At 38.3% G+C, this 27,999-nt stretch overlaps 1 long non-coding RNA gene across 12 annotated transcripts in view; it reads right to left on the bottom strand.

The window, feature by feature from the left end:
- LOC138850538 (uncharacterized) overlaps positions 1–27,999 on the bottom strand; it is a 118,506-nt gene that overhangs the window by 41,632 nt on the left and 48,875 nt on the right. For 9 of the 12 annotated variants that reach the window (XR_011390402.1, XR_011390404.1, XR_011390406.1 and 6 more), the window contains 4 exons: positions 27,172–27,315; positions 26,589–26,770; positions 23,653–23,716; positions 1–1,313 (listed from right to left, as the gene is read on the bottom strand). This is a non-coding gene — a long non-coding RNA (uncharacterized lncRNA). The remainder of the gene's footprint in view (positions 1,314–23,652; positions 23,717–26,588; positions 26,771–27,171; positions 27,316–27,999) is intronic. The other 3 variants (XR_011390403.1, XR_011390409.1, XR_011390401.1) reach the window with 2 other exon arrangements.

Genomic DNA, 27,999 nt, shown 5'->3' with positions numbered 1-27,999 from the left:
CTTAGGAATTTGTAGATTTCTTTATCACAAGGAACAGTTTCTTCAGCATTCTGTTATCATTTCTTCATCTCTTAAATGGGCTAACAGCAAGTCCATTTATACTGTAATTATTAGCCTGATATGATGTGAAAATGAAAGAAAATGGGGCTGAAAAAAACATAATTTCAAATACCTTCTTATTTGACTGTTTTCCACAGTGCAAACTTTGAATTTTGAAGTAAGTTAAGCTCTGAATCTGTTTACCTTTAATTGAATTCAATGTTCATTACAACATCCATGCCTTATAGAAAAGCTTGCATAGATATTTAGCTATTTTAAATATTTACCTATTTTATTTGCTTCAATTTGCAGAAAGAGCAAAAGGTTTTATCCTCATTCTGTCCTCTGTACATAGATATTCAGAGAAGTATGGTAATATTTTCAGCCATATAGCTAGCTTATTGAAGAAAAGAGATTCAAACCTTTGATATCAAAGTCTGCTACTGGCCCCCTACAACACCTGCTAGTCAAATTCTGAAGACCATTGATGTTTTTCCTACCTCACTCACCGCATCTGCAGCTGCTCTTTAAAATGATTCATTCATCAAATAAACAAATTCATTTAGTATCTTTTTAATTAGGTGCTGTACTAGGACTGAAACTGCCCTGATACCCAGAAAATGACATCATTATAAAAATAAGGGTAAAGTTAGAACTGTGATTGTGCCTTGAGGCATATGATGCTGCTCACATATGGAGAGATTTCATCCCGTCTGGGAGGGGGGTCAGTTATTACTTCTTAAAGAAGTGGCAACTGAGCTGGAATGTGCAAGATGAGTGGTAAGTACCCAGTCCAAAGGAGAACTGTGCTTCAGGTGGAGGAATCGATATAGTTGAAAATAGGAAAGGGTGAGTAAATGTGTCACAAAGAAATAAAAACAGAGTAGAAACCCAGGGAAGGGAGAGAATGTTGAAGTATTTAGTGTATATGAGACAACACAAGGTGTGGATTTTTGGAAGACTATTTTTAGAGCAGGTTTAGGGTCTCAAATAAATTGAGATGAGGGTACAGAAATATTCAAATGCCCCCATCCACACATTTACAGCTTACACCATTATTGACATCACACTACCAGCATGACACATATTATAATTGATAAATCACTTCCAGATCTTACTGCGAATGCTTCCAGCTTTTCTCCTTTGAATATGATGCTAGTGTGAATTCTTCATATTTTGCCTATTTGTGTTGAGATATGTTCCTTCTACACTGGATTTGCTTAAGGTTTTTATCATGAAAGGATATTGTATTTTATCAGAGGCTTCTTCTGCACCTATTAAGATAACCATAGGGTTATTTAAAAAAAAAAGATTTATTTCTTTATTTGAAAGAGTTACACAGAGAGAAAAGGCAGAGAGAGAGAGAGAGAGAGAGAGAGAGAGAGAGAGGTTTTCCATCTGCTGGTTCACTCCCCAGTTTGCTGCAATGGCCAGATCTGTGCTAATCCAAAGCCAGGAACCAGGGGCTTCTTCCAGCTCTCCCATGTGGGTGCAGGGGCAAAAGGCCTTGTGCCATCTTCTACTGCTTTCCCACGCCATTGCAGAGAGTTGAATTGGAAGTGGACAGTCAGGACTTGAACCAGCATCCATATGGGATGCTGGCACTGCAGGCTGGAGCTTTAACCCACTGTGCAATGGCACAGGCCCCAACTATTCTTTGTTTAACAGCTTTTAAAAACAGCCCCTTTACAGCATTCTACTGGTACAGAAACAGATGGATAGACCAATGGAACAGAATTGAAACACCAGAAATCAATCCAAACACCTACAGCCAACTTATATTTGATCAAGGTGCTAAAACCAATTCCGGGAGCAAGAACAGTCTATTCAATAAATGGTGCTGGGAAAACTGGATAAAAACGTGCAGAAGCATGAAGCAAAACCCCTACCTTTCACCTTACACAAAAATCCATTCAACATGGATTAAAGACCTAAATATGCAATGCAACACCATCAGATTATTAGAGAATACTGGAGAAACCCTGCAAGATATTGGCACCGGCAAAGACTTCTTGGAAAAGATCCTAGAGCACAGGCAGTCAAAGCCAAAATTAACTATAGGGATTGCATCAAACTGAGAAGTTTCTGTTCAGCAAAAAAAACAGTCAGGAAAGTAAAGAGGCAACCGACAGAATGGGGGAAAAATATTTGCAAACTATGCTACAGATAAAGGATTAATAACCAGAATCTAAAGGAGATAAGAAACTCCACAACATCAAAACAAACAACCCACTTAAGAGATGGACCAAGGACCTCAATAGACATTTTTCAAAAGAGGAAATCCAAATGGCCAACAGACACATGAAAAAATGTTCAAGATCACTAGCAATCAGAGAAATGCAAACCAAAACCACAATGAGGTTTCACCTCACCCCGGTGAGAATGGCTCACATGCAGAAATCTACCAACAACAGATGCTGGCGAGGATGTGGGGAAAAGGGACACTAACCCACTGTTGGTGGGAATGCAAACTGGTCAAGCCACTATGGAAATCAGTCTGGAGATTCCTCAGAAACCTGAAGATAACCCTACCATACAACCCAGCCATCCCACTCCTTGGAATTTACCCAAAGGAAATTAAATTGGCAAACAAAAAAGCAGTCTACACCTTAATGTTTATTGCAGCTCATTTCACAATTCCTAAGACCTGAAACCAACCCAAATGCCCATCAACAGTAGACTGGATAAAGAAATTATGGGACATGTACTCTATACAATACTATACAGCAGCAACAAAAAATGAAATACAGTCATTTGCAAGAAAATGGAGGAATCTGGAAAACATCATGCTGAGTGAAATAAGCCAGTCCCAAAGGGACAAATATCATATGTTCTCCCTGATCAGCGACAACTAACTGAGCACCAAAAGCGAAACCCGTTGAAGTGAAATGGACATTTTGAGAAACAGTGACTTGATCAGCCCTTGCCCTGACTGTTAATGAACAACTTAATACTTTAACACTTTTAGTATTTTTTTCTACTTAATACTATCGGTTGAACTCTGTTATTAATACACAATTATTCTTAAGTGTTGAAATTTAACTGAAAAGTGATCTCTGTTAAATATAAGATTGGGAATAAGAGAGGGAGGAGATTTACAGTTTGGGACATGCTCAATCAGACTTGCCCCAAATGGTAGAGTTAGAAACGTGCCAGGGGATTCCAATTCAATCCCATCAGGTGGCATGTAGCAAATCCATCTCACTAGTCCAAGCGATCAATTTCTGTTCACAATTGATCATAATGATAGGTTAAGAGTCAAAGAGATCACATAAACAAGACTGGTGTCTGCAAATACTAACTGATAGAATAAAAAAGGGAGAGAACAATCCAACATGGGAAGCAAGATACACAGCAGACTCTTAGAATGGCAGATGCCCTGAACAGCACTCTGGCCTCAGAATCAGCCCTTAAGGCATGCGGATCTGGCTGAAGAGCCCATGAGAGTATTTTAGGCACGGAAAGCCAAAACACTCCAGGGGGAAAAAAGTCCTAAATGAAAGATCTCTGCAAGTGAGATCCCAGCGGAAAGAACGGGCCATCAAAGAAGGTGGTACCTTTCTCTGAAGGGAGGAGAGAACTTCCACTTTGACTATGACCTTGTCTAAATAAGTTCAGAGTCAGCGAACTCAAAAGGCCTCAATAGCCTTGGCAACTCATGACAAGAGCCTTGGGTGATTATTATGCCATAAATAAGAGTGTCAATTTGTTAATTCAACAAGAGTCATTGTGCACTTAGTCCTCATGTAGGATCTCTGTCCTTAATATGTTGTACATTGTGATTTAATGCTATAACTAGTACTCAAACAGTATTTTACACTTTGTGTTGGTGTGAGTGCAAACTGTTGAAATCTTTACTTAATATATGCTAAACTTATCTTCTGTATATAAAGAGAATTGAAAATGAATCTTGATGTGAATGGAAAGGAAGAGGGATCAGGAGATGGGAGGGTTGTGGTTGGGAGGGAGCTTTGTGGGGGGAAAGCCATTGTATTCCATAAGCTGTACTTTGGAAATTTATGTTTATTAAATAAAACTTTAAAAAAATAGATGGCGGAATAGTGAGGGCGTGCACCGATAGTCCGGGAAAAGATAGTTTAATAAAAGTGGAGTTACTGTAGCCTCAGGAAAAGGCTCAGGAAAAACTGCAGAGAAAACTCTTCCGGAAGTAGTGTATGTGACACGGAGGACCTACAGGGAGAGCAAGGTCGCCCACTGCGTGGAAGCCGAGCCGCGGGAGTCAAGCCGCAGAGTCTGCGCCAGCACTGGAAGGGGAGGTGAGACAAAAACCTCGGTAACCCAAGACATTGGCGGGGAAAGGCAGAAAGAGCCTACAGGGAACAAGGCCTGAAGCCCCACTGGGGAACGTTCACCAGGCTGAATGGAGGAGAGAAAAAATTGAATAAATAAGGGGAATCGGCACTGACATTAGCCTCTCTCTCCACTCACCTTACAAAGCCAAGCAAGACAAAGAGCAGGCGCCATTTTATATATGTAAAGTGGCGCCCGCCATTAACCAAGCAGAAAAGCCTGACTCTGGTGGGGAGAAATAACAGGAGGTTAAGACCTAGTGAAAGTGTGGAGCTAACGAACTGAGACTGTGAAAACCTGAGGGGTGGGCGAGAGAACTCACCGAGTACACAAACTCGGTAACAGCAAAATGGTGAGAGACTGCGGAGAAATTTGAGACCACACTGAGGGCTCCATAAACTCTTTGTGTGGTCCCAGGGGTAAGCAGATGCATACACACAGGGGCCAGATTTCATACATCAACTACCCTCAATTCCACTCAGCTGTGTGGAATTACTTCCCAAATGAGTCAAAAAAACGAGAGAGAGAGTGTGAGAGAGAGAGAGAGAGAAGAATCTGGGTGAGTCACCTTTGGCATACCCTTAACCCTGAAGAACCAAACAGAGCTCTCTGGCCACACCCATCACAGCCTCTAAGGATCCATCAAAAACAGACAGTCCACTTAATCTAGAGTCACAGTATAATGAGAAAAAACACCACACCAAAGAAACCAAAGAATATCTCTAATATGCCAAACAACAAACACAGAAACCGAGGTAACAAGAACAAGGAAGACACTATGATGCCCCCAGATGAAATAGAAACCCCAATTCAAGATTATGAAGATGATGAGATAGAAGAAATGCAAGAAGCAGATGTCAAAAAATTGATAAGAACATTAATAAGTTCTCAAAAACAAATTCTTGAATTACAGAAATCCTTAATGGACAAGGTAGAAAATCTCTCCCATGAAAATGAAATTTTAAGGAAGAATCAAAATGAAATGAAACAACTAGTAAAACAGGAAACTGTGATAGTGACGAGAAATCATAATGAAATGAAGAATTCAACAGATCAAATGACAAACACATTAGAGAGCCTTACAAACAGAATGGGTGAAGCAGAAGAGAGAATATCGGACTTAGAAGACAGAGAACAGGAAAGTATACAGTCAGACCAAAGAAAAGAAGAGGAAATTAGAAATCTAAAACATATTGTCGGGAATCTTCAGGATACTATTAAAAAAAAAAAAAAAACATTCGGGTTCTAGGAATTCCTGAAGGCATGGAGAGGGAGAAAGGATTAGAAGGCCTTTTTAGTGAGATATTAGCAGAAAATTTCCCAGTTTTGGAGAAGGACAGACACATCCTAGTACAGGAAGCTCATAGAACACCTAGTAAACAGACCAAAAGAGATCCTCACCACAACACATTGTAATTAAACTCACCGCAGTGAAACATAAAGAAAAGATTCTAAAATGTGCAAGAGAGAAATGTCAGATTACTCTCAGAGGATCTCCAATCAGACTCACAGCTGACTTCTCATCAGAAACCCTACAAGCTAGGAGGGAATGGCGAGATATAGCCCAGGTACTAAGAGAGAAAAACTGCCAGCCCAGAATATTATATCCTGCTAAGCTCTCATTTGTGAATGAAGGTGAAATAAAGACCTTTCACAACAAACAGAAATGGAAAGAATTTGTCGCCACTCATCCAGCCCTGCAAAAGATTCTTAAAGATGTATTACAAACAGAAACACAGAAAAATGGTCATCAATATGAAAGAAGGTAAACGAAAGAAACCTCACAGCAAAAGATCAAAGGAAATTCAAAACATATATTAGAACTTATCTTTGGCAAATGGCAGGGCAAAGCTATTACTTATCAATAGTCACATTGAACATTAATGGCCTGAACAGTCCAGTTAAAAGACACAGATTGGCTGACTAGGTTAAGGAACAAAACCCATCTATTTGCTGCTTACAAGAAACACATCTTTCCAACAAAGATCCATACAGACTGAAAGTGAAAGGCTGGAAAAAGATATACCATGCCAACAGAAATGAAAAAAGAGCGGGCGTAGCCATTTTAATATCAGACAACATAAACTTTACCACAAAAACTGTTAGGAGAGACAAAGAGGGACACTATATAATGATTAAGGGATCATTTCAACAGGAAGATATAACGATTATCAATGTATATGCACCTAATTACAGGGCACCGGTTTATGTAAAATATTTGTAAAGGGACTTAAAGGGAGACTTAGACCCCAATACAATAGTACTGGGGGACTTCAATATTCCACTCTTAGAAATAGACAGATCAACAGGACAGAAGATCAACAAGGAGACAGTAGATTTAAATGACACTATAACCCAAATGGATCTAACAGATATATACAGAACTTTTCATCTTACACATAAAGCATGTACATTCTTCTCAGCAGTACATGGATGCTTCTCTAGGATTGACCACATACTAGGCCATAAAGCAAGTCTCAGCAAATTCAAAAGAATTGGAATCATATGATGCAGCTTCTCACACCATAAAGGAATGAAGATGGAAATTAGCAACTCAGGAATCCCTAGAGCATACTCAAATACATGGAGATTGAACAGCACGCTCCTGAATGAACAATGGGTCATAGAAGAAATCAAAAGAGAAATCAAAAAATTTCTGGAAGTAAATGAGGATAACAGCACAACATACCAAAACTTATGGGACACAGCAAAAGCAGTGTTAAGAGGAAAGTTTATATCAATAGGTGCCTACATCAAGAAATTGGAAAGGCACCAAATAGATGAACTTTCAGTGCATCTCAAGGATCTAGAAAATCTGCAGCAAACCAGACCCAAATCTAGTAGGAGAAGAGAAATAATTAAAATCAGAGAAGAAATCAACAGGATTGAATCTAAAAAAACATTACAAAAAATCAGCCTAATGAGGAGCTGGTTTTTTGAAAAAAATAAACAAAATTGACACCCTATAGGCCCAACTAACTAAAAAAAGAAGAGAAAAGACCCAAATCAATAAAATCAGAGATGAAAAAGGAAACGTAACAACAGACACCACAGAAATAAAAAGAATCATCAGAAATTACTATAAGGACCTGTATGCCAGCAAACAGGGAAACCTATCAGAAATGGATAGATTCCTGGACACATGCAACCTACCTAAATTGAACCAGGAAGACATCGAAAACCTAAACAGACCCATAACTGAGACAGAAATTGAAACAGTAATAAGCCGGCGCAGTGGCTTACTAGGATAATCCTCTACCTTGCGGCGCCGGCACATGGGGTTCTAGTTCTGTTCTGGGCGCCAGAATCTATCCTGGTTGCCTCTCTTCCAGGCCAGCTCTCTGCTATGGCCAGGAAGTGCAGTGGAAGATGGCCCAAGTACATGGGCCCTGCACCCCATGGGAGACCAGAATAAGTACCTGGATCCTGCCATGGGATCAGCACAGTGTGCTGGCTGCAGCACGAAGACCGTGGCAGCCATTGGAGGGTGAACCAACAGCCAAAGGAAGACCTTTCTCTCTGTCTCTCTCTCTCACTGTCGACTCTGCCTGTCAAAAAAAAAAAAAAGAAATTAAAGGGATACAAATTGGGAAGGAAGAACTCAAACTATCTCTCTTTGCAGATGATATGATTCTTTACTTAGGGGACAAAAAGAACTCTGCTAAGAGACTATTGGAACTCATAGGAGAGTTTGGCAATGTAGCAGGGTATAAAATCAATACACAAAAATCAACAGCCTTTGTATACACAGGAAATGCCACGGCTAAGGAAGAACTTCTAATTTCAATCCCATTCACGATAGCTACAAAAACAATCAAATACCTTGGAATAAACTTAACCAAGCACATTAAAAATCTCTACGATGGAAATTACAAAACCTTAAAGAAAAAATAGAAGAGGATAACAAAAAATGGAAAAATCTTCCATGCTCATGGATTGGAAGAATCAATATCATCAAAATGTCCATTCTCCCAAAAGCAATTTATACATTCAATGCAATCCCAATCAAGATACCGAAGACCTTCTTCTCAGATCTGGAAAAAATGGTGCTGAAATTCATATGGAGACACAGGAGATCTCAAATAGCTAAAGCAATTTTGTACAACAAAAACAAAGCCGAAAGCATCACAATACCAGATTTCAGGACATACTACAGGGCAGTTGTAATCAAAACAGCATGGTACTGGTACAGAAACAGATGGATAGACCAATGGAACAGAATTGAAACACAAGAAATCAATTCAAACATCTATAGCCAACTCATACTTGATCAAGGATCCAAAACCAATTCCTGGTGCAAGGACAGTCTATTCAATAAATGTTGCTGGGAAAATTGGATTTCCACATGCAGAATCATGAAGCAAGACCCCTACCTTTCACCTTATACAAAAATTCACTCAATATGGATTAAAGACTTAAATCTATGACCCGACACCATCAAATTATTAGAGAGCATTGGAAAAACCCTGCAAGATAGAGGTACTGGCAAAGAAGTCTTGGAAAATACCCCAGAAGCACAGGCAGTCAAAGCCAAAATGAACTATTGGGATTACATCAAATTGAGAAGTCTCTGTACTTCAAAAGAAACAGTCAGGAAAGTGAAGAGGCAACCGACAGAATGGGAAAATATATTTGCAAACTATGCTACAGATAAAGGGTTGATAACCAGAATATACAAAGAAATCAAGAAACTCCACAAGATCAAAACAAACAACCCACTTAAGAGTTGGGCTAAGGACCTCAATAGACATTTTTCAAAAGAGGAAATCCAAATGGCCAACAGGCACATGAAAAAATGTTCAAGATCACTAGCAATCAGGGAAATGCAAACCAAAACCACAATGAGGTTTCAACTCACCCCGGTTAGAATGGCTCACATTTAGAAATCTACTAACAATAGATGCTGGAGAGGATGTAGGGAAAAAGGGACACTAACCCACTGTTGGTGGGAATGTAAACTGGTTAAGCCACTATGGAAGTCAGTCTGGAGATTCCTCAGAAACCTGATAATAACCCTACCATTCAACCCAGCCATCCCACTCCTTGGAATTTACCCAAAGGAAATTAAATTGGCAAACAAACAAGCTGTCTGCACATTAATGTTTATTGCAGCTATATTCTCAATAGCTAAGACCTGGAACCAACCCAAATGCCCATCAACAGTAGACTGGGTAAAGAAATTATGGGACATGTACTCTGTAGAATACTATACAGAAGTCAAAAATGATGAAACCCGGTCAATTGCAACAAAATGGAGAAATTTGGAAAACATCATGCTGAGTGAAATAAGACAGTCCCAGAGGGAAAAATATCATATGTTCTCCCTGATCAGCAACAACTAACTGAGCACCAAAGGGGAAACTTGTTGAACTGAAATGGACATTATGAGAAACAGTTGCATGATCACCTCTTGTCCTGACTGTTGATGTATAATGTAATACTTTATCCATTTTAGTATTTTTTTGTTCTAGTACCATTGGTTGAACTCTGTAATTAACACACAATTATTCTTAGGTGTTTAAATTTTAACTGAAAAGTGATCCCTGTTAGGAATCTGGAAAACATTACGCTGAGTGAAATCATCCAGTCCCAAAGGGACAAATATCATATGTTCTCCCTTATCGGTGACAACTAAGTGAGCACCAAAAAGGAAACCTGTTAAAGTGAAATGAACACTATGAGAAATGGTGACTTGATCAGCCCTTGCCCTGACTGTTGAGGAACAACTTAATATGTTATCCCTCTTAGTATTTTTTTGTTTGTTCTGCTTAATACTTTTGGTTGAATACTGTAATCAATACGCAGTTATTTAAGTGTTGAAACTTAACTGAAAAGTGATTGCTGTTAAATGTAAGAGTGGGAATAAGAGAGGGAAAAGATGTGCAATTTGGGACATGCTCAAGCTGACTTACCTCAAACGGTAGAGTTAGAAACATACCAGGGGATTCCAATTCAATCCCATCAAGGTGGCATGTACCAATGCCATCTCACTAGTCCCAGTGATCAATTTCTGTTCACAATTGATCATAATGATAGGACTAAGAGCCAAAGGGATCATATAAACAAGACTAGTGTCTTAAAATACTAGCTGATAGAATAAAAAAGGGAGAGAATGATCCAACATGGGAAGCAAGATACACAGCAGTCTCATAGAATGACAGATGCCCTAAACAGCACTCTGGCCTCAGAATCAGCCCTTAAGGCATGCGGATCCGGCTGAAGAGCCCATGAGAGTATTTCAGGCATGGAAAGCCAAGACACTCTGGGGGAAAAAAGAAAAGACCTTAATGAAAGATCTCTGTGAGTGAGATCCCAGTGGAAAGAACAGGTCATCAAAGAAGGTGGTACCTTTCTCTGAAGGGAGGAGAGAACTTCCACTTTGACTACGACCTTGTCTAAATATGATCAGAGTCGGTGAACTCAGGGGGCTTCCATAGCCTTGGCAACTCATGACAAGAGCCTAGAGTGATGACTGATGCCATAAACAAGAGTGTCAATTTGTTAAGTCAACAACAGGAGTCACTGTGCACTTACTCCTCATGTAGGATCTCTGTCCTTAATGTGCTGTACCTTGTGATTTAATGCTATAACTAGTACCAAAACAGTATTTTCCACTTTGTGTTTCTGTGTGGGTGTAAACTGTTGAAATATTTACTTAATGTATGCTAAACTGATCTTCTGTAAATAAAGAGAATTGAAAATGAATCTTGATGTGAATGGAAGGGGAGAGGGAGTGGGAAAGGGGAGGGTTGCCGGTGGGAGGGACGTTATGGGGGGGAAGCCATTGTAATCCATAAGCTGTACTTTGGAAATTTATGTTTATTAAATAAAATTTGAAAAAAAAAAGAAACAAAATATTACAACTCAAGAGACAGACGCCTCCCATATCTTTCCTTCTCATCCCTCCTCAGAATTGGAATCCTGCTGAAGTTGGTGGTATCATCCCCATGAATGTTATTTTATTATTCATATGTTTGTATAATGGATAATAAATAATATTGTTTCTGGGTGGAAAGAAAAACTTTAAAAAATACAATAAAATAAAAACAGTCCATTTTTTCATTTTCTTTAAATATTTATTTGGCCGGCGCGCGGCTCACTTTGCTAATCCCCCACCTGGAGCGCCAGAACCCCGTTTCTAGTCCCATTGGGGTGCCAGATTCTGTCCTGGTTTCTACTCTTCCAGTCCAGCTCTCTGCTGTGGACTGGGAAGGCAGTGGAGGATGGCCCAAGTTCTTGGGCCCTGCACCTGCATGGGAGACCAGGAGGAAGCACCTGGCTCCTGGCTTCGGATCGGCGCAGCACACCTGTTGTAGCAGCATTTGCTGGGTGAACCAACAGAAAGGAAGACCTTTCTCTCTGTCTCTCTCTCTCACTGTCTTACTCTGCCTGTCAAAAAAAATATTTATATAATTGGATGGCAGAGTTCCTGAGAGGGGGGAGAGACAGAGAAGTCTTCCATTGTCTGGTTCACTCCCCAAATGACTGCAAGGGTCAGAGTTGGGTTTATCCAAAGCCTGGAGCCAGGAGCTTCTTCCAGATCTCCAATAGGGGTGCAGAGGTCCAAGCACTTGGGCCATTTTCCACTGCTTTCTCAAGCCATTAGCAAGGAGCTAGATTGAAAGTGGAGCAGCCAGGATTTGAACTGGTGCCCATATGGGATGCCAGGCACCACAGATAGATCACAGTGGATGTGCTCTGAGGGACAACTCCAGGATTCCCAAAGATTTGAGGTTCCATAGGCAGCAATTATCAGAATAAAGATTTTAAGGCTCTTTAAATCTATGTTCATAATCTTGAATGAGTTTACCTTATGTTATCTCCTACAGATTTCCTTTCAGGGAGAGAGTGCACTGACCAACTGATATTCAATATTTGAGTCCTTTGGCCAACTGTAATTCTTTGCAAAATAAACAATAGCATCTGGTTGCAAAACAGTCTCTTGTGAGTTAAGGAAGCATCATTTCTCTTATCTCATGTACTTTCCTGGACCTAACACATCAATCATATAAATTTTAGGAATCAATAAAGTTAACAACAGGCTCATAAATATGCTGAACCCAGAAAAATGCTGCCATCCTCAGGGATCAGCATTGATATCTAGTAGAACTCTTTATCTCATTTCTTCAAAGGATACAACCCCCATTTTTTTTTCTCCTCCCCCTATCCCTGTAGTGGTTTATATGTGAAGCTTACTATAATTTTGTGACACAAATTTCTGAGCTATTTTGGTTCACAGGCTTGCCCTTCGACAGTCTCTCTTAAATAGAGGCTCTGTCTTAGCAGTTGTTGCTGTGATATAAGTTCAGGGTCAACAAGAAGATATCCCTTACCTTCATAAAATTTTGCCTCCAACTACTCAATGGTACATAAAAGTTCACAGAAATTTACTCATTTAAACTACCTGCATTTCTCACAACTCAAAAGCTCCCAGGATACTGTATATAGCATTTTCCTGATCCTGAGTTTATCAGATCTGCTACCTACAAGAAGTTTTCAGTGGGAAGAGCCCAAGAAGGAAGCCTGAGAGCTTTTGGCCTCTTGGATTGAATGGTGCCCACCCACACAGAAGGTAGATCTCTCCTAACCAATCCATTCAGATATATACACTTGTCTCCTCTAGAAACACCTTCAGATACATATTGAAAATAATGCTTTTAGTCTGGAGATTCCTCAGAAACCTGAAGATAACCCTACCATTCAACCCAGCCATCCCACTCCTTGGAATTTACCCAAAGGAAATTAAATTGGCAAACAAACAAGCTGTCTGCACATTAATGTTTATTGCAGCTCAGTTCACAATAGCTAAGGCCTGGAACCAACCCAAATGCCCATCAACAGTAGACTGGATAAAGAAATTATGGGCCATGTACTCTGTAGAATACTATACAGAAGTCAAAAACAATGAAACCCAGTCATTTGCAACAAGATGGAGGAATTTGGAAAACATCATGCTGAGTGAATTAAGCCAGTCCCAAAGGGACAAATATCATATGTTCTCCCTGATCGGTGACAACTAACTGAGCACCAAAGGGGAAACTTGTTGAACTGAAATGGACACTATGAGAAACAGTGAATTGATCAGCTCTTGTCCTGATGGTTGATGTACAATGTAATACTTTATCCATTTTAGTATTTTTTTGTTCTAGTACCATTGGTTGAACTCTGTAATTAACACACAATTATTCTTAGGCGTTTAAATTTTAACTGAAAAGTGATCCCTGTTAGGAATCTGGAAAACATTACGCTGAGTGAAATCAGCCAGTCCCAAAGGGACAAATATCATATGTTCTCCCTTACCAGTGACAACTAAGCGAGGACCAAAAAGGAAACCTGTTAAAGTGCAATGTATACTATGAGAAATGGTGACTTGATCAGCCCTCACCCTGACTGTTGATGAGCAACTTGATATGTTATCCCCCTTAGTATTTTTTTTGTTTGTTCTACTTAATACTTTTGGTTGAATACTGTAATCAATACACAATTCTTCTTAAGTGCTGAAACTTAACTGAAAAGTGATCACTGTTAAATGTAAGAGTGGGAATAAGAGAGGGAAGAGATGTGCAATTTGGGACATGCTCAAGCTGACTTACCCCAAACGGTAGAGTTAGAAACATACCAGGGGATTCCAATTCAATCCCATCAAGGTGGCATGTACCAATGCCATCTCACTAGTCCCAGTGATCAATTTCTGTTCACAATTGATCATAATGATAGGACTAAGAGCCAAAGGGATCATATAAACAAGACTAGTGTCTTAAAATACTAGCTGATAGAATAAAAAAGGGAGAGAATGATCCAACATGGGAAGTGAGATACACAGCAGACCCATAGAATGGCAGATGCCCTAAACAGCACTCTGGCCTCAGAATCAGCCCTTAAGGCATGCGGATCCGGCTGAAGAGCCCATGAGAGTATTTCAGGCATGGAAGCCAAAACACTCCGGGGAAAAAAAAAAACTAAACGAAAGATCTCCACGAGTGAGTTCCCAGTGGAAAGAACAGGTCATCAAAGAAGGTGGTACCTTTCTCTGAAGGGAGGAGAGAACTTCCACTTTGACCATGGCCTTGTCTAAATATGATCAGAGTCGGTGAACTCAGGGGGCTTCCATAGCCTTGGCAACTCATGACAAGAGCCTAGAGTGATGACTGATGCCATAAACAAGAGTGTCAATTTGTTAAGTCAAAAACAGGAGTCATTGTGCACTTACTCCTCATGCAGGATCTTTGTCCTTAGTGTGCTGTACATTGAGATTTAATGCTATAACTAGTACCAAAACAGTATTTTTCACTTTATGTTTCTGTGTGGGAGCAAACTGTTGAAATATTTACTTAATGTATGCTAAACTGATCTTCTGTATATAAAGAGAATTGAAAATGAATCTTGATGTGAATGGAAGGGGAGAGGGAGTGGGAAAGGGGAGGGTTGCGGGTGGGAGGGACGTTATGGGGGGGAAGCCATTGTAATCCATAGGCTGTACTTTGGAAATTTATATTCATTAAATAAAAGTTAAAAAAAATAAAGAGAAAAAAAAGAAAATAATGCTTTTATTTGTTAAGGGACTTAAAGGGAGACTTAGACCCCAATACAATAGTACTGGGGGACTTCAATATTCCACTCTCAGAAATAGACAGATCAACAGGACAGAAAGTCAACAAGGAGACAGTAGATTTAAATGACACTATAGCCCAAATGGATCTAACAGATATATACAGAACTTTCAATCCTACAGCTAAAGATTTTACATTCTTCTCAGCAGTACATGGAAGCTTCTCTAGGATTGACCACATACTAGGCCATAAAGCAAGTCTCAGCAAATTCAAAAGAATTAGAATCATACCATGCAGCTTCTCAGATCATAAAGGAATGAAGTTGGAAATTAGCAACTCAGGAATCCCTAGAGCATACTCAAATACATGGAGATTGAACAGCACGCTCCTGAATGAACAATGGGTCATAGAAGAAATCAAAAGAGAAATCAAAAAATTTCTGGAAGTAAATGAGGATAACAGCACAACATACCAAAACTTATGGGACACAGCAAAAGCAGTGTTAAGAGGAAAGTTTATATCAATAGGTGCCTACATCAAGAAATTGGAAAGGCACCAAATAGATGAACTTTCAGTGCATCTCAAGGATCTAGAAAATCTGCAGCAAACCAGACCCAAATCTAGTAGGAGAAGAGAAATAATTAAAATCAGAGAAGAAATCAACAGGATTGAATCTAAAAAAACATTACAAAAAATCAGCCTAATGAGGAGCTGGTTTTTTGAAAAAAATAAACAAAATTGACACCCTATAGGCCCAACTAACTAAAAAAAGAAGAGAAAAGACCCAAATCAATAAAATCAGAGATGAAAAAGGAAACGTAACAACAGACACCACAGAAATAAAAAGAATCATCAGAAATTACTATAAGGACCTGTATGCCAGCAAACAGGGAAACCTATCAGAAATGGATAGATTCCTGGACACATGCAACCTACCTAAATTGAACCAGGAAGACATCGAAAACCTAAACAGACCCATAACTGAGACAGAAATTGAATCATTAATAAAGGCCCTCCCAACAAAGAAAAACCCAGGACCAGATGGATTCACTGCTGAATTCTACCAGACATTTAAAGAAGAACTAACTCCAATTCTTCTCAAACTATTCAGAACAATCCAAAAAGAGGGAGTCCTCCCAAATTCTTTCTATGAAGCCAGCATCACCTTAATTCTTAAGCCAGAAAAAGATGCAGCATTGAAAGAGTATTACAGACCAATATCCCTGATGAACATAGATGCAAAAATTCTCAATAAAATTCTGGCCAATAGAATGCAACAACACATCAGAAAAATCATCCACCCAGACCAAGTGGGATTTAGCCCTGGTATGCAAGGATGGTTTAATGTGTGCAAATCAATTAATGTGATACACCACATTAACAGACTGCAGAAGAAAAACCATATGATTATCTCAATAGACGCCGAGAAGGCATTTGATAAAATACAACACAATGTATCAGAATACCAAAAATGGTAAAAGCTTCACAAAGGAAGAGTCACATTATGAAAGGTTATAAGACTGTTGTATAAGCAAGATTAAAGACTAACTAGGTTATAGTAAGAAACATAACTACACAGGTACCATGGCTATTTGAATCAACCTGACTAGTGCTTTACCTCTCATTAGAAATACTTCAGGTAAATTCGAATTAAATCAGAAGATGTATCTGGAATCAAGACTAGGAGTATTTATTATGAGATTCGAGGGTTTAGGGATAGTGACCTGAAATAACCTGATTCACATACATTAACACAATTAAAGTGACAAACGCCCTTCACACATCTTATTCTCTTATGTTCCACAAATACTTCCCCATTCTTCTGTCCATCTCCACTATTAGTGTCTTAATTCAAGCTTTCATCATTGCGGACTTAGACTATACCAAGTTCTTTTAAAAAAAATGCTTTCCTATAATTTTCCTCCCCTTTAATAAATTGTCCACATATTTAACACTCAACTTTCCAACAATGCATCTGAAATCACATGTTTTCCAGTTCAAAATTCATCAGTTTTTCATTTAGAATAAAAAATCAAAAAAACAAATCAAATTCCACAGTATTAATTTTCAGTCTCCTTCATAAACTATCCCCTGCCCACCCTTACCCCTGCCAACTCATTTATTGCAAATCTCTCCCATTATCCAGCCACTCAGAGTTATCTGAATAGGAAAGACTCTTTCTCACCTTCTTGTCTGTGCATAAACCACTTCCTTTATTTATTATGACACTCCCCACACTTCCTTTCTTCTTTACTACTCCTTTCCATTCTGGCTTAGCTACCTTCCATTATGACCCTTAGTACCTTATATGGCCATCTATGATAGACTATATCCCAGTTTATTCCAATTTTCTTGCTTATCAATTTCTCTTGCACTAAATGATGAGTTCCTGAAGGAAATTACTTTTTAAAAAATATTATATCACTAATTCTTAGCATAGAATAATGTCTTGATAATGTTTATAGAATGCATAAATGTGTGAGTGGAAATTGTCTAACATTTCTGACCAGTAACTCTTGGGGCTACTTTAAATATATTATTTGATTATTTAATACTTATAACAAAGTACACAGTTATTATTACTATTTTGTAAATAAGGAAGTGAGACAGGAAAGTAGAGGGAACAGTTGAACCACCTGTAGGTATTCCTATTATCACAGGACATACAGGATGTGATTTGGTTCCTCTTGTTCCAAAGACAGACTCTCTGCCTGGACTAAGTTCATACTAGTTTAGGGGGCCAAGCCTGACCAACAGCTCATTATATATTCATTGTAATACATTAGCTTGATAAATGATGCACCTACTAGCCACCATGACAGAAAACATCAGGTTATATCTGCTTCCCAGTTAAACCATGAAGATTCCTCCCTTTTATTAAAATGTACTTCCCCTGTGTTTGCATATGCTCTAGAAATTCTCAAGCTGTTGATTTCCAGTACTCGCTTGGGCAGAACATATACTAAAATTGGAATGATGTCCAGCTTCATTCCATTGTGCTTACAGAAGATGCATGGTATGATTTCAGTTTTTTGAATTTGCTGAGACTTGCTTTATGGCTTAGCATATGGTCTATCCTGGAAAAAGTTTCATGCACTGATGAGAAGAATGTGTATTCTGCCATGGTGGGGTGAAAAGTTCTGTAGATATCTGTTAGGTTCATGTGGTCTATGGTGTTGATTAACTCTTATTTTCTTGCTAATTTTCTGTCTGGTTGATCTGTCCATTACTGAAAGCAGAATACTGAAGCCTCCCATTATTACTGTATTGGAGTCTATGTCTCCCTTTAGTTCCATTAATATTTCTTTTAAATAGCCAGCCCTGTAATTGGGTGAATATACATTTATTATAGTCATATCCTCCTATTGAATTGATATCTTAATTATTACATAGTGCCTTTCTTCATCAATTTTAAACACATTTTGGACTGAACATCAATGGACTGCCTTCTGAAACATCCTATGTGTACCTGACTATAGACTCAGAAGTTCAGGTATACTAGGATTAGGTGGCTTTGATTTGTGTTAAAGTCTATTTTATCTGATATTAGGATGACAACACCAGCTTTGTTTTTTTGCTTCCTGTTAGCATGAAATATCTTTTTCCATCCTTTCGCTTTCAGTCTGCATGTATCTTTGTTGGTGAGATGTGTTTCTTGTAGGCAGCAAATAGATGGGTTTTGTTTTTTAATTCATTCAGCCAGTCTGTATTTTTTAAGTGGAGAGTTGAGGCCATTTACATTCAAGGTGACTATTTATAAGCAACAACTTGGCCCTGCCATTTTTCCATAAATATTCCTATTGTTTACTTTGGATTTCTTCTGTAATTTTCCTGTGGTATTTTCTGACTTCACATTTTTTCATGACGATGACTATCTTTCTATGTTTCCTTGTGTAGAACATCCTTAGGCATGTTTTGTGAGGATAGACAAAAGGCAACAAATTCTTTAAATTTCTGTTTGTTATGAAAGGACTTAATTTCACCTTCATTCATAAGTGTGAGCTCTACAGGATATAGTACTTTGGGTTGACAAGTTTTTTTTTTCTTTTAAGACTTGGACTATGTCTCACCATTCCCTTCTAGCAAGTAGGGTTTCTGATGAGAAGTCAGTTATGAGTCTGATGGGAGATACTCTGAAAGTAATCTAGTGTTTCTCTTATACACATTTTAGAATCTTTTCCTTACATTTAACTGTGGAAAGTTTGACTGAATGTCCATACTACCAAAAGCAATTTACAGATTCAATGCAATCCCACTCTAAAGACCAATGACATTCTTTGCAGATCTAGAAGAAAAAATGATGCTAAAATTTATATGGAAACTCAAGGGACACCAAATAGCTAAAACAATCTTATATGACAAAAACAAACTCAGAGGCATCACAACACCTGATTTCAAGATATACCACAGGGCAATTATAATCTAAAGAGCCTGGTCCTGGCACAAAAATAGACCTGTTGAGCAATGGAACATAATAGAAAATCCAGAAATCAATCAACTTATCTGCAACCAACTTATTTTTGACAAAGGAGCTAAAGTCAATCCCTGGAGTGAGGACAGTCTCTTTAGTAAATGGTGCTGGGGAAACTGGATCTCCACGTTCGTAAGTATGAAACTAAATGCCTACCTTACACAAAAATCCACTCAAAATGGATCAAAGACCTAAATCATGACCCAATACCATCAGATCATTAGAGAACATTGAGGAAACACTGCAGACATTGGCATAGACAAAGACTTCTTGGAAAAGACCACAGATGCACAAGCAATCAAAGCCAAAATTGACAAATGGGATTACATCAAGGTGAGAAGCTTCTGCCCTGCAAAAGAAACACTCAATAAAGTTAATAGGCAACCAACTAAATGGAGAAAATATTTGCAAACTATGCAACTGATAAAGTGTTAACATGAAGAATCTATAAAGAGCTCAAGAAACTCAACAACAACAAAACAAACAATCCTGTTAAGAAATGGGCAAAGGACTTGAACAGACATTTTTCAAGAGAGGAAATTCAAATGGCCAACAGACACCTGAGAAAATGCTCAGGATCACTAGCTATCAAGGAATCATAAATCAAAATAACAGTGAGGTTTCACCTCACTCCAGTTAGAATGACTCATATAGAAATCAACAAATGACTGGCAAAAATGTGGGGAAAAGGGTACCCTGGTCCACTGTTGGTGGGAATATAAACTGGTGCATCCTATGTGGAAGACAGTATGCAGATACCTCAGAAATCTGAATATAGACCTACCATATGACCCAGGCATTCCACTTCTGGGAATTTATCCAAACCAAAAGAAATCACTATATGAAAGAGTGATCTGTACCCCAGTTCATTGCAGCACAATTCACAATAGCTAAGATATGGAATAAACCCAGATGTCCATCACCTGTTGACTGGATAAATAAATTAAGGGATATATACACTAGGGAGTACTACCCAGTTGTAAAAATAAAAAAAAAATGAAATCCTGCCTTTTGCAACAAGACAGATGCAACTGGAAACCCTCATACTTAGAGAAATAAGCCAGTTCCAAAAAGATAGATATCATATGTTTTCCTTGATCTGAGGTAACTAATAGAGGAGCTGAAATGTAGTGTACTGGAATGAAATAGACATTTTGAGATTCAATGATTGTTTATAGCCCTTGTCTCTTGCCTTTAGGAACCGGGTTTTTTTTCTCTTCATACTATTTATTGAACTCTTTTTCTTAGATCTGGGTTAACTATATGATCATTAATTATATTTAAAATAGATTTATGTAAAAATTAAGAATAGGAATGCTAGAGGGAAGGGGAGGAAATTTTGAAGCAAGGGCAGGTAGGGGAGTAGGAGGAGAAGTGCCACTATGTTGCTAAATCTGTATACATGAAATATATGAATTTTAAGTAAAATTTTAAAAAATGTACTTTCCCTCCCATTAAAGGACCCATATAATATTAATCACAACTGAAATTGGCCCATTCCCTTCTGAGTAAGCAGCAATCTGTGAAGTGTGTACTCTTGCTTTCTCAGTAAAATGTTTTCATAGTAGAATGCTGCTCACTATTTGCTATTCTTGAACTAGATCCTGAATTCTTTCTTGAAATAAAGCCAAAGACCTGAGTACCAGGTAGCCCTCACTGTCTGATGCCAGAATGGATCTCAAAGGAATTGACTAATTTTCTTAAGTTCTGCAGATAATAAATGAAAAGCCAAGGTTTAAACATAGATTGGACTGAACATCAATGGGCAACTTTCTGAAACACCATTTGTGCACCTGACTATAGGCTCAGAAGTTCAGATATACTAGGATTAGGTAGTCTTGACTCATAAGAAAAAGTGCCCTGTAAGAAATGAATTCTTAGTTTAGACTGGAAAATCCAGTAAGTTTTGGATACATTAAGAGTTGGAGCCGGTGCTGTGGCTTACTAGGCTAATCCTCCGCCTTGCGGTGCCAGCACACCGGGTTCTAGTCCCGGTCAGGGCGCCTGATTCTGTCCTGGTTGCCCCTCTTCCAGGCCAGCCCTCTGCTGTGGCCAGGGAGTGCAGTGGAGGATGGCCCAAGTGCTTGGGCCCTACACCCCATGGGAGACCAGGAGAAGTACCTGGCTCCTGCCATCAGATCAGTGCGGTGCGCTGGCCGCAGCGGCCATTGGAGGGTGAACCAACGGCAAAGGAAAACCTTTCTCTCTGTCTCTCTCTCTCACTGTCCACTCTGCCGGTCAAAAAAAAAAAAAGAGTTGGAGACAGAATCGTTCAAGTAAGGAGCACCTATCCCAAGAAAACCATCCCCAAATAATGTCATGGATTATTATAGCACAACTATGATATTTTCTTACTTATTGAAAAATAAAACTTAATTCTAACCTCACAACTATATTTTCTTACTTATTGAAAAATAAAACTTAATTCTAACCTCTATCCATGAAATTAATTTCTGGTTTTAAATTGCATGTTTTCAATTCTGAAGTTAGAAATATAATGTAATTGCAGTTGTAAAGGGAATGCAATTCTTGTATGCAGAGAAATAATTTTTAAGCTATTTATTTCTAGATAAAGAGAAAAATATCAATGCTTGCTACAGATCAGTGATTACAGAAGTTTTCAATGATTTCCAGTTCCAACTGAGGATAGATTTTTACCAACATATCATCATATTCAATCTGTTGTAAGAATTTCAGCTTTAAATTATCCTAAGAGGCTTCTAGATGAAAATGACAACTGTTTAAGATACCAAAAACTTGGAATTGAGCTCAATTTGATTTTAGGGAGAAGTTCAGGCTGCTACCAGTTTCCTAGATTGTTTTCACTTTCACGTACATAGTACTGCAGAGAGGCCTGAAATTGCTCACTTTTTCCAATTGTTTTTTCCTAAATGCAAAGATAAACAGCTGCCCTCAGAAGAAGGCTGGATGAATAAACCTAATGGGGAAAAGCTGATGGAAATGAAGACCAGAGACAGGCCAACATTTATGAATCCCTGCTAAAAGCTGCTATCTGGGCTGGATGTTTTATTCTGCACAATGCCATTTTTTTCCAGTAAGAAAACATGGCTTAAAGAAGTCAAGTAATGTGTTCAAAACCTCATAGAGAGCATGAGGAGAATCAGGATTAAAGCTATTTTGCAATTTTTTAGGGGTTTGGGAAGCACATATTAGTCCCTCACTCCCTTCTTCCTGCTGGTTGCTAACAAAGAGATGATAAGCCTCAGGAACCCAAAAGAAGCTCAAAATACCTTTACAGATATTTGCTACTGCCAAAGATAAACTGGAAAACCAAGGGGGACTTGCTATCTCCCTCCTAAATCCTAAGAAGCAGGTGATAAAAGTCTCCACTCAATGTCAAGTAAAGAACTAAAAAGACCAGAGACTAGAGCCAGGATTTTGGCATAGTGGGTAAAGTTGTCACATGCAACACTGACATCCTAAATGGGCACTGTGTCTAGCTCAGTTCCAGCCGTTGCACCACAGTCATCTGGGGAGTAAACCAGAGTATTAAAGATCTCTGTCTCTCCCTCTCTCTCTCTCTCTGACTTTCAAATAAATTACCAAATAAATGTTTAAAAAATTAAAAATAGCAGAGGCTTAACTGACCTACCAAAAAGGGAACTTGCTTCATTTGCCATTCAAAGTCACTCCTCTCAATGTAAAGAACAAGTGAGAGTCAAATGTTTCTGCTTCTACCTTTATTAAGTGGAAATTCTTTGTGAAAATGAGAATAAGAAATAGAGATGGGCTATAACACATTTCACTGTATTAATAGTTTCATATTAAGCTTCTGTAGACTATGGTAAGCCTTTGCAATACAGCCTTGAGTTAAAATGATGCTCCATCCAAACTGTTGAAATCTTTACTTAATGTATGCTAAACTGATCTTCTGTATATAAAGAGAATCGAAAATGAATCTTGATGTGAATGGAAGGGGAGAGGGAGTGGGAAAGGGGAGGGTTGTGGGTGGGAGGGACGTTATGGGGGGGAAGCCATTGTAATCCATAAGCTGTACTTTGGAAATTTATATTCATTAAATAAAAGTTTAAAAAATAAAAAAAAATTTAAAAAAAATGAAGCTCCATCAATGACAGAAACAGCATAGAACCATAACATGGAGAAACAACCTAAGGGAATATTCTTCATTAGGGTCTTTTCATTGAATGTCCAATATGATAAGAGATTTTTCAAAATATTGTGATAATTAAGGGGTTTTCTCTCTTGAATATTAAAAAAAAAAACTATCGTTACTATTGGTATGACTGAATTGATGGCTACCTTGATTCCACAGCTGCTTTCCTCCTCAATGAAGTAGGGAGCAGGTTTTCATATTTGTATGCCCCTAGGGATAAAATTCAATATTGTTATTGTCATAAAGGTAGACTTTAATAACCAGTCATTTATCTGTAATGTATTCTAAAAACTACTTGAAGTTAAATGTACATGTATTCTGCTTCACCAATATCCTTTACGGTATCAAGTATTACTGAATACACAGTAAGAGTAACAGCTTACTTAATAAATAAGTACATTAAACTTGGAAAGAAGCTACCTTGCTCTTAAGAAGATCCATGTTGTTGTTTCAAGGATCTGTTGTCCTTCTGCCAAACACTCATACTTTAAGTTTTAGGTAAAGAATATGTCATGCCTCAAGCTCAATTTTTTGTTTTTTTTTTTCCCCAAATAATCTAAACTTAGCATTATCTGCCTTTTTCTCTATTTCCTAAAACATTTTTATTGCCTTTTTTGTCTATAATCCCCTCTTCTGATATGATACATGCCATACTTTTTTTTTAACAACTATGTCTTTAACCTATCTCCAAATCTGGATTTCTCAAATATATCCTTCAAAATGACACAATTTCTGATTCTGCCAGACTCCTGTAATCATGCCTATCTCCCTAAGGTTCCCACCAAATACAGCTTGACCATGATTTGTTGGCAGAAAACATAGTGTGTCTGTAATGCAAAGAAATTAAATGTTAAAATTAGAAACTAAGAATTTTCTTTGTTTGCAAAATGCAACATTGCAACAATGCAATGTTGACCATTCTTGCCAGGAAGCTGTATTTAATGCCTACCAGAGGCAACTGATATTCGTGATCTAGTAATATAATTTCCTTTATTTCTTTTAAATTCTTTCTGCAATTTAGTTATTAATTATTTAATAATACTAATAAATGACCCTGATAGAGTTCAATGTATCTCTTGTTTTTCTAACTACATACAAAAGTACTTCAAAAAGAGTTCATGGAAAATGGACCTTAAAATATGAGTTTATTTTGTTACAAAAATACTTTTGCAATCCACACATAGCTTCTTCATAAAATGTGTTTTCTATGTATTATGAATATTTATTTGTGCCAACATAAACTCATACTTTTAATCCCATTTTCCCATTAACTTGCTAAAGTACCCTCATGATCACTTTAATTAACACTCTGACCTCAGACTCAGACCTTAAGGCATTTGGATGTGGCCGAAAGGCCCATGAGAGCAATTCAGGTATGGAAGGCTAAGACACTGGCAAAAATATCCTAAATAAAGGATCTCTGTGAATAAAACCTCAGTGGAAAGAAGGGGCCACCAAATAAAGATGTACTTTTGTCTGAAGGGAGGAGACAATTTCTACTTTGCTTATGGCCTTGTCTAAATACTGATGAGTTTGTGGTCACAAAGGGCTTCCCATAGCCTTGGCAGCTCATGGCAAGAGCCTTGGGTGATCACTGATGTCATAAGTTAAGAGTGTTAATTGTTAAATTAACAACAGAGTCACTGTACACTTATTCTCCATGTAGGATCTCTGTCCTTAATCAGTTGTACTATGAGAATTAACTACAAAATTTGTTCTCAAACAGTACTTTTTACATTGTGTGTGTGTGTGTGCAAACTGTTGATATCTTTACTTAGTATAGAGTTGGTCTTCTGGGTATATATAGTTAATTAAAAATGAATCTTAAAGAAGAGGGAGCAGGAGGTGGAATAGAAGTGGGGGTGGGAGGGTGGGTATGGGGGGAAAAAGCCACTATATTCCTAAAGTTGTATCTATGAAAATTGTATTCATTAAATAAAAGCTTTAAAAAAATACCCTCATGTGTATGTGTGTATATACAGTATATATAAATACATATTATATATTTGCCATGTGTATGATATATTATATATAAAGTACATAAATTTTTGAGGTTGGTCCTGTTTTCTCTGATTTTTAAACAGGTAAATTGAAGTGTGAAAAGTTTAATGTGACTGAGATTTTATTAAAAGTTTTCTCAAATTCCCACTTTAATAGCTTTAGATGTTTGTAATCCTCCTTGACAATTTATGAGAATTCCTGGGTGTTTTACTGTGGGGAGCAACTCGGACTAGACTAAGTTACTGGAATTAAGACTTATTCTATGCATCTGCTTTCCCACAATATGGCGCTGAGAAGGGAGTAACAACTTCTACGCAGCTGCCTCTCGCCAGCTTGAGTGATGACCTGCAGGAGCTGATCCTGCTCCTGATTGGAGGAGAGCAGCGTACTCGGCGTGTGGGTAGCAGAGTTGGGATTGGTGGAAGAGGACTATAAAGGAGGAGAGAGACAACATGCACGAGGAACATCTATCTGAAGGAACACCTGTGCAGCCCCCGAGAGAGCCGGCCGGCGGTGTGCCGCTCCCCCGCGGAAGTGGGGAAAAGTGGCAGGGGGAACCACCCTTCCACGGAGGTGGAAGGGACGGTAGCCAACCCGGGAAGAACCAGCAGCAAACCCGGGGAGGGCCGAGCAGACAAAAGAACAGCGCAGGGTCCTGTGTCGTTCCTCCACGAAGACGGGGAGTGACATTTTACAATCTCAGAGCCATCTAAGTTCCTAATGCCTTGCTTTCTTCTGTTAATCATCTGTTATGTACTGTTGCAACATCATAAAACCAAAAGACAGACTCAGTATTTCCTTTCTTGGTTATAGCAAATGAAGAAATGAAACTTGATAGCTGGGGAGATAGATGTCAAAGTGTAAGTCAGTTTCCCTCCCCTGGCAAGATCCAGACCCCTATCCCAACTGAGATATTTCCTCCTAGAGATGTGGGAAAGCAAAGTGAAATCCTCACTAAGAGCCAGAAAAGAAATTCAGTCCATTCCTCAATTTCCATGCATTTAGAGCATATTAATACTTTGGGGGAGAGTGGATTTTTTATAAAGATTTATTTATTCATTTGAAAGTCAGAATTACACACAAAGAGAGTCATAAAGAGAGATCTTCCATCCACTGGTTCATTTCCCAGATGGTCTGAACATGTAGGGTTGGTCCAGGGCAAAGCCAGGTGCCAGGAGCTTCTTCCAGGTCTTCCACATGGGTGACAGGGGTTCAAGCACTTGGGCCACCTTTCACTGCTTTTCCCAGGCCGTTAGCAGGGAGCTGGATCAGAAGGGAGAAGCTGTTACACAAACCAGCACCCATATTGGATGCCAGCATTGCAGGTGGCAGATTTACCCATAACCACCCTCCCACTCTCACTTCCGTCCTACCTTCTACTCCCTCTCCCACCCAGCACAAGCCCCAAAGGGGAATTTGTTTAAAGTGGTTTTAAATCACAGTTCCTAGTTTTGAATATAACTGTTAAAAAAATCTATACTGCAAATCAAGAAATGTAGATGGAAAATGTCATTTTAAAAACACATTAATACTTTAAAAATACAATAATAATTATTCCTGCCACATTTGTAGCCAATTTTTACTCTTAGATATTTAGACATATAATAGGTTTAACTATACATACTTATAATATTTAGACTTATAATAGGTTTAACTATACATACTTGCTTTAAATAAGTTTTAGAAGTAAACACAATGAAACTCAAAGAATTATCTGAAATACTGGACCAGTGTGTTGATACATCTCTAATCTCAGGAGAATCAGGCCAAATGTGATGTTCTCATCTAATAGAAATATGGGAGAGCACCTTTGAAAACAAGAAAGACAAACATAAACTTATTAAAACAGGTAAAGAAAATCACAAACTTATTTTGTACATGATTTTTTAAAGGTTTATTTTATTTATTTGAAAGGCTTAAGTGGCCGGGACTGAGCCAGGCCAAAGTCAGGAGCCTGGAACTCCATCCTATTCAAAGATCCAAGTATTCAGGCCATATTCCAATGCTTTCCCAGGTACATGGCAGAGATCTGTATTTGAAACAGAGCATCTGAGACTAGAAACAGTACTCCAATATAACACACTGGTATCACAAGTGGTGGCCTCAAGCTGCAATTCCTGCCTCTTTAACATATTTTAATTTCTTCTTATATTCCACATCTTAAAACAAGTGAAGTGAAGATAGTTCTTCCAAGAATCAAAAATGTTTATTTAGTTTTTTATTCAAATTGTTCAATTCATAGGAAAAAAGACTAACAAATTTTTGTACTGTGGGGTTTTCTAGGGAAAAAAATGACTGATCCTCTAGTTTGGAAAAAATACAGTGAATTAGCTCAGTTGGAAATCTGATCTCCAATCTCATTAATTCACATGTTTTTTAATTAAATTCTTAATTTATAGTTTTTATGGAGCATTTATCTTTAAGGCACTCCATGAGAAAAGAACAAAGGCTACTAATATGCTTCTTTAAGCTCACAGTCACAAGCTTTAAAT

The sequence above is a fragment of the Oryctolagus cuniculus genome, chromosome 1 (assembly GCF_964237555.1).
Source record: "Oryctolagus cuniculus chromosome 1, mOryCun1.1, whole genome shotgun sequence".
Classification (NCBI taxonomy): Eukaryota; Metazoa; Chordata; class Mammalia; order Lagomorpha; family Leporidae; genus Oryctolagus; species Oryctolagus cuniculus.
Note: the sequence above shows the minus strand (reverse complement) of the source record. Positions and strands in the feature narration are given on the sequence as shown.